Genomic DNA, 14,272 nt, shown 5'->3' on the forward strand with positions numbered 1-14,272 from the left:
TATTAGTAATTTTGCAGAAGAGGCTCAATAGGATAAGTGATTTTTTCCCCCTTAAATTACACTATTAATGAGTAGTAAAACTACTACTGGAAATAAAACTTCCAGCCTGAGGATTGTGGTTTTTTTCACTACACATGCCTGCTTCAATGAAAAGTTAACAACCACTGTGAAAACCTGTGGAGAAATTGGAGGTGAAAGAGTGAAGTTGGAGGGTAAGAATACAATGAAGTATGAGCCAGGGATCACTGTACCGAGAAACTTTTGTTTTACTCTTAATTGTTCCAACAAATATTTTCTACAACCCTATATACCCAGAGTGACAGTCTTATAGCAACCACTGTCTGGGAAAAATTAAAAAACAAAACAAGACTGTAGATGTGGGGAGTGGAGGAAGAGAGAATAATGTCGTGGAGGTCATGGAACCAGCAGCCAGGATGAGGCTCCGAGTGGCTGGAGATGGTGTGTGGGAAATACACTGACAAGTGATGAACAATGAGATACATGGAGAGATGGGAGAGGTGACCCCTTCCCTCCCTCGGTGCTCCCACCCCTGCTGCTGAATAGCCTTTTGGGTTTGTATAGAGCTTGAGGAAGACTGTGAAAGAAAAGATGAGAACATCCATGCTGCCGGCTGCATGGCACTCTCTGATTTTTTTTCTCTTCCCACTGTTTGAAAACAAAACAAAACAAAACAGCATGCCCATAGCAAAATGAATTAATTTAAAATTTCAGTAACAGCCAAGAAATATAATGTAACAAATGAAACATGCTACTTCCTAATTATATAAGTATTACGTTTCTATTTCAGAATTATGTTTGTAGTTCAATCTTAAAACAGGGAAAACGGTATGAGCAAGCAGCTACTTTATTTGATTCATTTCATTTCTCTAAACAGTATATAATTGTTTTAAAATGGAGCTGATTTTTTTCTTATGAAGAACACTCTGACAAAGTTACAAAAAATAAAGAATATAATGAAAGTGCTAAATATCACCTATTACTCTATTATTCTTTACAAGTGAATTATACATGTTACTAGTTAGAAGACTAATCTAGGCAAAATATTGTTCATAAAGCTTAGAATCTCAGCAAAACCCACTTCCAAAAAATGAAGTCAAATAAGCAACTTTTCAGTTATATATTTTTAAGTAAACTGGTTTATATCCTTCAGGGGTTAAGTGGTCTCAAATTCTTTTTATAACATTGCTGTACATTTTAGTTCATGAGAGAAAATTGCATACATTAAAAGGATACCAAATTTAATGCCATTCTTTATCTGCTTCTAATTCTTATCTACGCATTCATTTATCTATATCCATCTTAACCTATTATGAATAATAATTTCTATTTTATGATCCATGCTCTTTTTTTTTTTTTGCTGCAAAATGCACAAAAGTAATTAAGCTAAACTGAAACAATTATAGAAATAAACTATTCAATAACGGAGTTGCCAAAAAAGTTTTACTGTACCCTAAGGAGGCAAAAAAAATGCCTATACAACAGTAATATCATTCCACATGTTACATTTATTCCTGCAAGCCAGCCAAGCTCAAATTAATTGTACTGACTAAACTTTTCTTCTTGGAGAAAATCAAAGATATGCTGTTGTCAACACTTGAGCACAACCTTGCCGACACTTAAATGCAGAGAAGGGTGTGACATCCTGCCCCGGCTGCCTTGCGCTAATTAATCACTCTGGTATTTAGGACCATTCAAGCAGACAAATTAATGGGGAATAATTAGTGTATCTTTGTTCCAGCTCAGCTTTGCACACCAGACACTCTCGGGGAGAGAGGGGAGTTTGCAGAGCGCGAGCCATTAGCACGTGCATAGTTTCACTTCTGTTCAGCAAGTTCTTCCGAGATTAAGAGAAAAGCCAAATTAGCAGACGTGTGACTGGGGTTAGGACACCCTTCTGGAAAGAAAGCCCTCTGTTTGGGTATCAGCTTTCAAGAGCAAGTTGTTAATGCAGATACTGAATTTCCTGAAACAATTAAACCTCAGGGAAAAAATAATTTCGGAAACCAAAAATAAGTCTTTTAAAAAGTATAGTGAGCAAATGTACTTTTATTTATATCGTTTATATTTATATATCACGGAGATAATTTCAATCTTCAGAAATTCTATACTTCCCCTTATTATTGTTTGGTTTGGTGCATTTTTATTTAAAACAGATTTTTATCAACAAATAGTATTGGTAAATTTTATAATTAAATAGTGTAGACCATTTAACCTCGCTGCAGTTAGTGAGAACTCTCTGCAGATACACCCTAGGGCCATAAAACTTAATTTGTTTCTTCTGATAGGAATCATAGGGTAGAAAATTCAGACAAAGTCTCTGTACACGGTCAGTGTGACCAGCACAGTACTGATTAAACTCTGTCCCAGTTTACACCTCTAACTGGTTACGGCGTGCACATGGGCTGAGCTAAGGCACAGTTTCTTACCAGAATATATTTAAAAACTAAAACCTATTGAAGGTTACTAGATTGAGAAAATTTCATGATTTGGTCTCACAACTAAAAACAGAGAGAAAATCAACTGATTTATGATTACAAATTCTCCCAGATTAAACCTGTTTTACTGTAATATGTAGATTCCTTCCTTCACCAGACAAAAACATCCGATTTTTCCACAAATAATACTTCAAACACCAGATTTTATTCTGATGATAAATTATTTCTGAGCTTTTTATTGAATAACAGGTTGTTATATAAAGAACTCATCTAAACACACTGCAAATAATAGTTGGAATATATGTATGTACATTCACATAATCACACTTATTTTGATACCATATGTGTGAGTAATTTTTAGTTCCGTTTTTTCATTTTTCTGAGGTTTATGTAAGGGAGGAGTTTGAATACATAAAATATGTTTTCTGTGTTCAATGGCTATTTTCTGCATTTCTCTACCTAACTCTCCTGCTTTGTTCCTTAATAATCAAGGCAAGAATGACTGCTGTAGCAGCAGAGAACATTCCTGCAAATTCCAAACCCACTGTAGGAAGGTTCAGACCTCTGATGGCCTCAGTCTCAGAGAGCAAATGTACCGCGTGAAAGAGCAGGTCTGAAAGGGTCAGGCTCTGATGTAAAGGAGACCACACAGTGAGAAAACAGACCACATTTGGAATCAGGTTATCCACCCTTTTGTAAAGAAATTCCACCACCAGAAATACAAAGATGAACTGAGTGTGGGTCATCTGTGAGTAGGTTTAGTCTTGTTAGTAGCACATCACATAATAATAGTGTCAAAGAGGAATATCCCTACCTGAGATATGTCATAATTTACCACACCCAACTTCCAGGTGTCATAAAAAGGTGATAGTGCTAGGCATAATGCTCTTGAACTTGTGCTGGTAGAGAGGAGGAGGAAAAAAAGTCAATTACAAAACCACACATTCCCACAATTTCTTAGAGGCGAGAAATGAATCTCTCTCCGTTCTCCTCTGAGATACTAAATTACTGCCTATGATAAGCCCAGATGCCATTAGAAAGGCTTCCATCCTGGGAATGGGTCCTCCTAGATCTTTGAAGGTGCCTAATCCTCATTAAAGGCAAACCCTGGGTGTAGGAGGGGCTGCGCTGGCATCAAGGCACCTGGCGATGACTACAAGCACTGGCCCCATGGGCGGCTGCCGCTGAGCAGCAGAATGTAATTTAGTCGCACCAGCGGGAGCAGAGGTCAATGATTTTATATTAATGGGGATCACGACAGTTCTAAGCTGTGGCGTGCTTTGAAATAAGTGTTGTACAAGGCAGCAAAGAGAGCTGGGCTGAGGAAATGAGCTGTGTCACTGTCTCCTCATGCCTTGCAGCAAACACCGGAGTGTTTTTAGCTGTACAGAGTCGGTGCCATCATAATATTTTATAAACGACAATTACCTATTTCATTTGGAAAAACTCATACTCTTAAAGTATGCTGCTAGAGATGCCGCTAAAGATAAGAAAATTACTTTCTAATCCAAATAGAGTCCAGGTGTGTGGCCAACGAATGGACTATGAATGGGATGCTCAGAGATGGAAACGAACTTATGAAAATAAGCCTAGGCATGTTATGGGTAGTTGTTGTGATGCTATTGAAAGATAGTATATCACTACAGACTTTGACATATTATGTAAGTGTCTACACCTAAAACAAAAGAGATGGAGAAGGCGTTAGAGGAAATGATTTTAAATTATGATCAATTATTCAACCTTGGAAGTTGAAAGCACTATTACCACACTTAGCCAAAATTTCTTTAAAATATAAAATTATTTTCAGATTTATTTTCAGGAATACCAAGTTTAGACTTTCTATTCAATTTTCAGCAGGTCAATATTAATTTTTTTCAATTAGTAATTGGGGGCAAGGAATTATTTTTGTCAGCATCTCTGAGAGTAAGGAAAAAAAGCAAAATAACAGTTCTCCCAGGCCTCAGGGATGGTCAGGTGAGAAGGGATGGGATGCACTATATATGGAAAACAATAAAGGTGTAACAGGAAAGGAGGATTAGATTTTCAAAATATCTTTTGAAGTAAACAGGTCAGAGATAGCTGAGTCAACAAGGATAAACATGTAAGCTGTTCCAAATATGATTGATTAGGGGGAACTCTTTCATTAAGTGGATAATAGCTACCTGAGAGTTACAAAAAATATTTAGCTGTGTAAAGGTTGACGTATTGATCAGAAAATTAAAATCTATTCTCATAAATGGCTACTTGGTAAAACAGTTAATTAATTTTCAATATTTCTCCCATGCCCAAGAAGAGTCTCGGCTGATCTCTGGGATAAGTCAACCATTACTGGAAGATAAAGTGGTATCATTGAACACTGAATTACACATCATCTAAAAAATACCTTCTATAATAGAAAATCCCATCTTGACTAGTCTATTAGAGATGCACTTTCCAAAGATATCTGTGAAACAATAGTGCCATGACATATGTTCTATGCAAAAGCTCACACACATTCAGACATATATATATATATATATATATATATATATATATATTCTGCAGTCAGATACATTTAAAAAACACTACATTCTAAGTTCTTTGTATACGCCTGAAGGACATTAGCATATTAAAGGCTCTGAAAAGTCCTGAAATAAAGACCCAGTTTAGTTTCCTTAAGATCTTTATCCATCTAGTTAATTTTATGACTATATTATTTTTTCTCCCCTGAGTCTATTAACATCCCCTTCTCTGAAACACATTTTGGGAAATGCTGTAATATTAGAGTTCACTGAGCTAGTGACATGCATTTTCATGAAGTGGAACTAGTAGGTGTAATCTCAGCCCCAAGCTTATTCCCTTGTACATAGGAACTGGTTAATGGAAGATTTGGGTTGTTAATTATAATTTAATTAAAATTGCAGACTTTCAGAAAGTATGCTATAATCTACATGGTATTTATAAATTAATATACCAAAAAATTGGAGACACACAAAAATTCTCAGGAATAAAACGGCGAAGGATCGTTGGTACATTTCTATCTATAAATGTGAAGAATGGGAGCCACCAAAGGTTGGGTTTTGATGTGGGGACTTGACTAGTTCATCATGCTTTTAAATAATTTGGAATATGGAATGATTTGGATATCCCAAATCTAGAGATACATGTAGTTTTGTTGGGGCAATCCAAGCCATGTCTAGTTAGGCAAATGACCTCTCTCCAGCACAAAATATAAAGGGCAACAAAAAACTCAGTAATCAAGATACATAATATTTTTCTTAATTAAAATTTATACAGATAGATCAATGGAAAACAAAATATCAGTATTTTAAATAAAGACAGGATTAGTGTTACAGATTTTTCCTTTTGCTTCAGGCTCCAATATGGCTCAGCATGGCACTGGGGATAAGAAAGTACCAGAAGACAAATGGCAGGAAGAAAGAGCACTTAATTGGGAGTCCAAATTAGTTCTGATCATTTCTGCCAATAAATAGCCATTTAATTTTAGAAAAAAATCTATCAATATACCATGTCTCTGTTTACTCATCTACAGGGAGAACAGCATTTCTCAAACAGTTCTGAGAAGCATTCCTTCAATGAGACATTAATACGTGTTCAGAAAAAAAGGAAGATGGGTAATATTTTTATATCAAATATATTTGGGAAAAGCTATATCAAATTTGGTCAGATTTCTTTACTATAGGACTTCCCAGAATTTTTAACATGCTAATATATTTCATTTCTGCCTTATAGGAAAATAGAGTATACAAGAAATAGAACATTTATTATCATCTTGCATAGAGTATGCAAAATGCTAAACCAAGCAATCTAAGTTCCCTCCTCCCTATGGAACTATGAAATTCTAAAAATTTTTAGAGGTCATGTGCATAGAGGAAATAGGAGTTTAGTATAAATTAAAACTTTATAGAAAAAATAACTCTAACAATGCTTACAGAAATCTTTATTTCTGCAAACATTTATAGCATAACAAAATGACTTTAAGTTCTCTAAAAACAGAAGATCTACATGTTGGCTTCAATAGCTAAAAACAAATGTTAGATTAGGATTGACATTCTGGTATTGAAACCTTACAAGACACATGTGAAGGATGGAAAGTGAACAGAGTAGGAAAATGAACCACCGTAAGAAGATGAGAGTAGATAGAAAGGGCTATTTTACGGGAACATATGTTTTTAAAGATGTTTCAGTATTTGAATATGAGTTTCAGAATTAATGTTACAAAATGTTATCAATCATAAAAGGTATAGATAGATAGATGGATAGATAGCTAGATAGTTGACCCTTGAACAACACGGGTTTGAACTCCACAGCTCCACTTAAATGCGTTCTTTTTTTTTTTCTTCCAATAGTAAATACTACAGTACTACTTGATCATCGGTTGGTTGAATCCCCGGATGTGGAACCACGGATACATAGGGAGGGCTGACTGAAAAGTTATACTTGGATTCTTAATTGCACAGAGGGTTGGCCCCCCTAATCCCCTGGGTTGTTGTATATACACATACATAGACATAGACAAAAATGTATAGACAAATATATGGAACAAATGGGTATTGAAACTTGAAAGGAATACTTTTAAGGTATATAAAATAAACTCATACTCAGAGGTCATAAAATGATGTCACCCTCAAAAATTATATCAATGGCTCCTAAAATGATTTAGGAAAAAATGATAAAAATAGATCTATGGTGGATTAATAGTACATTGAGCAGGTTTTTGAAGGAGCTCAATATTGAGTAGCACAACTAAGTATTGTGCAAAGAATCTCTTGGAACCTATGTCCAAAACAAACTACTGAATTGGAACTTTCATGGATATCAACAAAGATATTATTTTTCTGTTTAAACTTTGTGAGAATTCCAACTGTTTTCTTCTACAACCCCGTGCTGATTTTGTCAATCTATAACTACCACATCTAATGTTTTCAGCTCACTCTCTTAAACCCCATTTTCAACAACCCTTGACCCCAGAGGACCTATAATCCATTGATTCTACTTGATTATCATGGTCCTAATCACCTTCATGTCCCCACTTTCCTCCTTACACAGCTAACTTCCTCAGCCAGTTATGTTTTCTTCCTCACATACACTTCCAACTCCCTTGCTCCTCTTTTAATTCATTGTACTGGATGGAAAACCCACCAACCTGGTTAGATTCAACTCTGCCTATTCTGGCACATATGTTTGTACTGAATGAAACTGGAGAAACACACGCAGACACATAGACACACACACCCAGTGCTTTCTGAACTCACTTTACATTTATAATCACAAACCTCAACTGTGTTCTCAGTGCTCAATGATACCATATTTTCATTCACTCCACTCTCTCCATCACCTAGAATGATGACTTCTTCACACCTCCACCTCCTCCAGTTCTCCAGTATTTCCTCCCCCATATTCGCTCACAGCAATGACTGGGAAAGTAAAAACACACAGAAGAGAATTTCCACAAGCTTATCCCACTTTCTTCATAATTCTAGCAACCTGCTTTAGTGACAATATATTTTGCCTTTTCTTCTATTACTGTGGATGACTTGTCCTTACTACCACATAAGGCCAACTCCTCCATTTGGCCATTGGATTGCATCAAATATGGCCTAATCAATTTTATTATTCAAACGGTACTTTCCTCTTTCTCATATCACTCATCTTATTTTCTCTATAGCTCTTCCATCTCTGGGTCCCATTTCCCTTTCCAACTTCTATCCAATTTCTCTCCTTCCTTTTACAGCAGAATTCCTCCTTTAAAGACTTCTACTCTCATTTTCTCCTCCCATTTCCATGTGAAACACTCCAAAAAGATTTTGCCACTATCCACTTCACCAAAACTAGGTCACCAATGAACTCTATTTTGCCAAATCTAGTGGTCAACTCTTGCCATCTATTGTATTTCAGCTATAGGTAATATCTGACAGTTTTCAAATCCATTGCTACCTCAAATCAAACCACCATTATCTCCCATCTAGATTATTACAAGTTTCAGCTGTTCTCTTTGCTCCTTAATTGCCCCCTACAGTCTATGCCTCACTGCAGCCAGAGCCATTCCATGATAAGGTAAAATATACCATCACACTTTTATGCTCAAATTTCCCATTCCTACCCACAGTAAAAGCCAAAGACTTCATAATGTATAAGGTCCTGTTTTGGACCCCTATTACCTCTTTGGGCTTGTTACCTAAACTTCCCCTACCCTGCCAACTCAGCTAATTACCCCTATAACCACATTGGCTTCTCTGTTATTCTCAAACAAACGAGCATGCTCCCAACTCACTGCCTTCAAATTTGCTGTTTCCTACTCCTCTATAATCTGGACTTCAATATTCACGTGATTTGCTTTTTCCTTTCCTTCAGCTCTTTAGTCACCTGTCACCTTCTCAGTGAGCAACTCCCTGGACACCTTGTCTAAAACTGTGCATACACACACACATGACATACTTCCTATATCACTACTCTGGTTTTGCACCACTACACTTATCACTCTCTAACATACTATATATTTTACATATTATGTTCTTTAACACCTATTTTACTTATTTTATTATTTTACTCATTATTTATTATATATTTTACTTATTATCTATTAATTTTACTTATTTAGAATGTGAGTTCCATGAGAGCTGGTTTTCTCTCTTTAGTTCTATTTACTGCTGTATCTTCAGCAACTAGGACATGGTTAGAATATAATAGGTGCCCAAAACATATTTGTTGAATAAATTAAATGAATGAATAATAACTTAATCTGAGTTGAAAACTTTCATCTAATTATAATAATTAAATAATTTGTTCAAAGCTAATATATAATATTCTAGTGAGCATGATTAGAAACAATGTAAATGAGGTCCTCATTTCTCTTATTCTAACTTCATATTGCTTCTCAAATTTTGGAAATCTTTTGCTATACAAAGTTTTCATTTTTATATTATCAAACATGCTTATCTATTATTTTTTTTGGTAACTGGATTTCCATTCTTGCTTAAGAAGACCTCTCACAGAAACCCAGATTGTATATATAATCTCTGAGATATTTGTGCAGACTCTTTTAAAAACCATCTAGAATTTATTTTGTACATGTTGTATTATAGTAGTCCAATTTATTAATTACTTCTACTTACACTCCTATTTATTTAGTCTTCCATATATAGTTTAAGATCAGTTTATCCAATTCCCATAATAGTTCTTTTGAGTTCTATTGGAATTTCATTAAATTTAATAATCAATATTTGAAGAATTAACATTTTTACCATATTAACTCGAGACTAATAAATGAGATGGGTTAATAGTTCTCTAGTTTATACTCTTACATGTGTCCTAGTTGACAAATACATACATCCATGTAACCACAACATCAATCAAGTAATAGAACATTTCCATCTCCTCAGAATACAGAAAGTACTCTTTTGTGTCTCGCATTTGTATGTAGCCTCTCCTTAGCAGAAAAAAAAAATTCTTCTTTTTAGAGATTCATCCATATTTTTGGATGTTTCAGTAATTTATAACTTTTATACTGCTGAGTAGTAATTCATTGTATGAGTACATCACAGTTTGTTTACAAATTCACATATTATGACTCATTTTGTTGATTTCAGGTTTTATATGTCATGAATAAAGCTGCTATGTATATCCTTGCACAAGTATTGTATAAATATATGTTTTTAATTCATTTCATAAACATATAGGATTGAAATTGCCAAATAGTTTTCCTAGGTTTTCTACTTCCACTAGAAATTTAAGAAAATACCTATTGCTCTGAAACCTTGCTAATAATTGGCATTGTCAACTTTTGTTTCTTTCCTTTTCTTTCTTTTTTTTTTTTTTTTTTTTTTTTTTTTTTTTCTTTTTGTGGTACGCGGGCCTCTCACTGTTGTGGCCTCTCCCGTTGCGGAGCACAGGCTCCGGACGCGCAGGCCCAGCGGCCATGGCTCACGGGCCCAGCCGCTCCGCGGCATATGGGATCCTCCCAGACCGGGGCACGAACCCGTATCCCCTGCATCGGCAGGTGGACTCCCAACCACTGCGCCACCAGGGAGGCCCTTTCCTTTTCTTTCTTTTTGTTTTTTTTTGTTTGTTTGTTTGTTTTTTCTTCTAATAGGTGTGAAGGAGTGGTCCATTGAGTTTCAATTATTTGCATTTCTCAGGTGGATAAAAAATGTCGATCAAATTTCCATATTCTTGTTAGCTTGTATATTTTGCGAATGTTTTGTTCAATTTTTTAAAACTAATTTTAAAGGGTTAAAATCCTTTCATTTAAAATAATTATTCTTTTATTATTGATTTTAAGTGTATTTTACATATTTGGGATGCATATCTTTAATATATATTGTTTTCATTCAATTTTATCCCTGTAAATTTGAAAGTAATACTATTATTTACCATTTGATTGATGTCATCGTCCTTATTTTATTAGCATAATCAGGCACATATTTCTCTATCATGATTAGAAAAGAAAGTGCTAGGTATTTACCCACTCTTGTGTACATCAAAATGCTTTACTTTCTTTTCCCAAGACTTTTTCCCCACTGCAGTAAGATTAGTTCAGAGGAATACATTCATTTCTTCCTGTTCTTCTCTTTTCCCATTCACATGAACAGGAGAGGTTTGGAAAATTTTACTTTCTTAATTCCCTCACCTGCTCATTCTCACTTTCAAGCTTAACCTCTAGATTTTGTTGAGATAGTTACATATTTTTAATTTAATATTATAATTAAAATTTCCTGTGCAGAATATTTGTTCTTTTTCAAGTCTTAATTTAGCATTTTTCTTACACACTCCAAGACAGTTAATTTACCCATTTGAATATATTTGCATGTATCTTTCTCCCACCTTCATATGTGGATAAAACAATTCTTGGTATGATATATCATTTTACCAGAAATATACATTTTTCCAAAGTCAGGATTCAAAACTGGGTACATTTGAATAAAAAGTCTAAGTTTTAAACATGGTGCTATATTCCCCTTTTAATCTCTCCCCTAATACCTTTAATAATCAGTTATAAAATTTACATATAATGAATTTCAATGTCAATAAAATAATAAAACAATGATAAATATTTTAAACCAAAACCTAATAATTTAGTTTTATTACTAAATTTAAAGCTTTATATTACTAAATTATATATAGTAAGATGAAGTATATGATATATACTCTATACTATGTGGTAATATAAATATATCATATAAAATACATATTACTATATTACAGTTTTAAAATTGTATATCACCACAACTTAACAAATATTTAAATAGAGACATAACTTGCTCTTGGATATAATAGTAAAATTTTAAATGATATCAATTCTTTCTTAAAATTAATTTAGATAGTAATGCAATTCTAGTCAAAATCTTAAAGAGAAATTTCCTGAACTTGATATCCTATTTATTTTAATAGATTTATTTTTTAGCAAATGGCAAAATGATCCTGAAGTTTAACTGCAAAAGTCACTAGAAAGAATAGAGGTGTTAGTCAACACTCATACTTCACATCATAATCCAAAATTATTCTATAAGGATTCAAGTGTTAGATGATAAAATAAAAAGGAGAGGAAAATTCTATCAGTTTCTCTCTCAATTCTCTAGATGGAGACAGACTCCAGAAATAAGGGCAAATCAAAAAATTATGATCAGGCTCCCTGACTTCAGACTATACTACAAAGCTATAGTAATCAAAACAATATAGTACTGGCACAAAAACAGACATATAGATCAATGGAACAGGATAGAAAGCCCAGAAATAAACCCATGCACCTATGGTCAATTAATCTATGACAAAGGAGGCAAGAATGTACAATGGAGAAAAGACAGTCCATTCAATAGTGGTGCTGGGAAAACTAGACAGCTACATGTAAAAGAATGAAATTAGAACATTCTCTAACACCATACATAAAAAAACCTCAAAATGAATTAAAGACCTAAATGTAAGACTGGATACTATAAAACTCCTAGGGGAAAACATAGGCAGAACACTCATTGACATAAATTGCAGCAATATCTTTTTGGATCCATCTCTTAGAGTAATGAAAATAAAAGCAAAAATAAACAAATGGGACCAAACTAAATTTAAAAGCTTTTGCACAGCAAAAGAAACTGTAAACAAAACAAAAAGACAACCTACAGAATGGGAGAAAAATCTTTGCAAATGATGTGAGTGATGAGAGATTAATCTCCAAAATATACAAACAACTCATACAGCTCAATATTAAAAAAACAAAGAATGCAATAAAAATAAATGAGCAGAAGATCTAAATAGACATTTCTCCAAAGAAGACATATAGATGGCCGAAAGGTACATGAAAAGATGCTCAACATCACTAATTATTAGAGAAATGCAAATCAAAACTACAATGAGGTATCACCTCACACTGGTCAGAATGGACATCATCAAAAAGTGAACAAATAATAAATGCTGGAGAGGGTGTGAAGAAAATGGAGCCCCTTTACCCTGTTGGTGGCAATGTGAATTGGTACAGCCACTAGGGAGAATGATATGGAGGTTCCTTTAAAATCTAAAAATAGAGCTACCATATGATCCTGCAATCCCACTCCTGGGCATATATCCAGAGAAACTCATAATTCGAAAAGGTACATGCATCCCAACATTCATTGCAACACTATTTACAATAGCAAAAACATGGAAGCAACCTAAATGTCTATGGACAGATAAATGGATAAAGAAAATGTGGTATATATATATATATATATATATATATATATATATATATATATATATATATATATGGTGAAATATTACTCAGCCATAAAAATGAATGAAATAATGCCATTTGAAGCAACATGGATGCAGCTAGAGATTATCATACTAAGTGAAGCAAGTCAAACAGAGAAAGACAAATATCAATTATACTGCTTATATGTGGAATCTAAAAAAAAGATACAAATGAATGTATATACAAAATAGAAATAGATCCACAGACATAGAAAGCAAACTTATGGTTACCAAAGGGGAGAGGGGTGGGGGAGGGATAAATCAGGAGTTCAGGATTGACATATGCACACTACTATATATAAAATAGATAACCAACAAGAAACTACTGTATAGCACAGGGAACTATACTCAGTATTTTGTAATAACCTATAAAGGAAAAGAATCTGAAAAAAAATATATTCTTTCCTATACATATATAGATACAACTGAATCACTTTGCTGTACACCTGAAACTAACACAACATGTAAATCAACTATACTTCAGTAAAAACATTAAAAAAAAATGATAGAAAACTCCAAGGATTTGAGTTTGGTCAATATTAAGTATGTTAAATATATCTAAAGAAAAATAAAAGGCAAACAGTGTTTGAGGAAATGTTACAAATTAAAAAGAGATTTATAATATTAACATGTAAAAAGTTCTTTGTAATTAATAAGAAAAAAAACTAATAGTTCAAAAGAGCTGCGATGATATGAGAAGGAATGTTTAATAAGCATATGAAAAATATTCAACCACGTTTGTAATCAAATAAATGTAAATTAAAACAAAATACTCTGTTTTCATCTATTATAGTGGCAAAGATTTCTCAAGTAATAACTTTGTTTTTTTCAGTATTATACTTAGTCGGGTGAGGAAGAACCAAGAATTAGGCATAATTTCAAACTACTGGTAGACATTTAAGGTGACATAATTTTGCTGGATATCAGTTTTATACTCATAGTTACACTTTTGAGGATTTATTTTGTGGAAATGTGGTGAAGCAAACCAAAGATTTGTGAATGAGAATATTGACTGTAACATCACCTAAAGCAACAAAACATGGTAAACAACCTAAATGCCCAAGAGTAGGGGAAATATTAAATAAATTTTGGTA

The sequence above is a fragment of the Mesoplodon mirus genome (genome assembly GCF_964341445.2).
Source record: "Mesoplodon mirus genome assembly, chromosome: 10".
NCBI lineage: Eukaryota > Metazoa > Chordata > Mammalia > Artiodactyla > Ziphiidae > Mesoplodon > Mesoplodon mirus.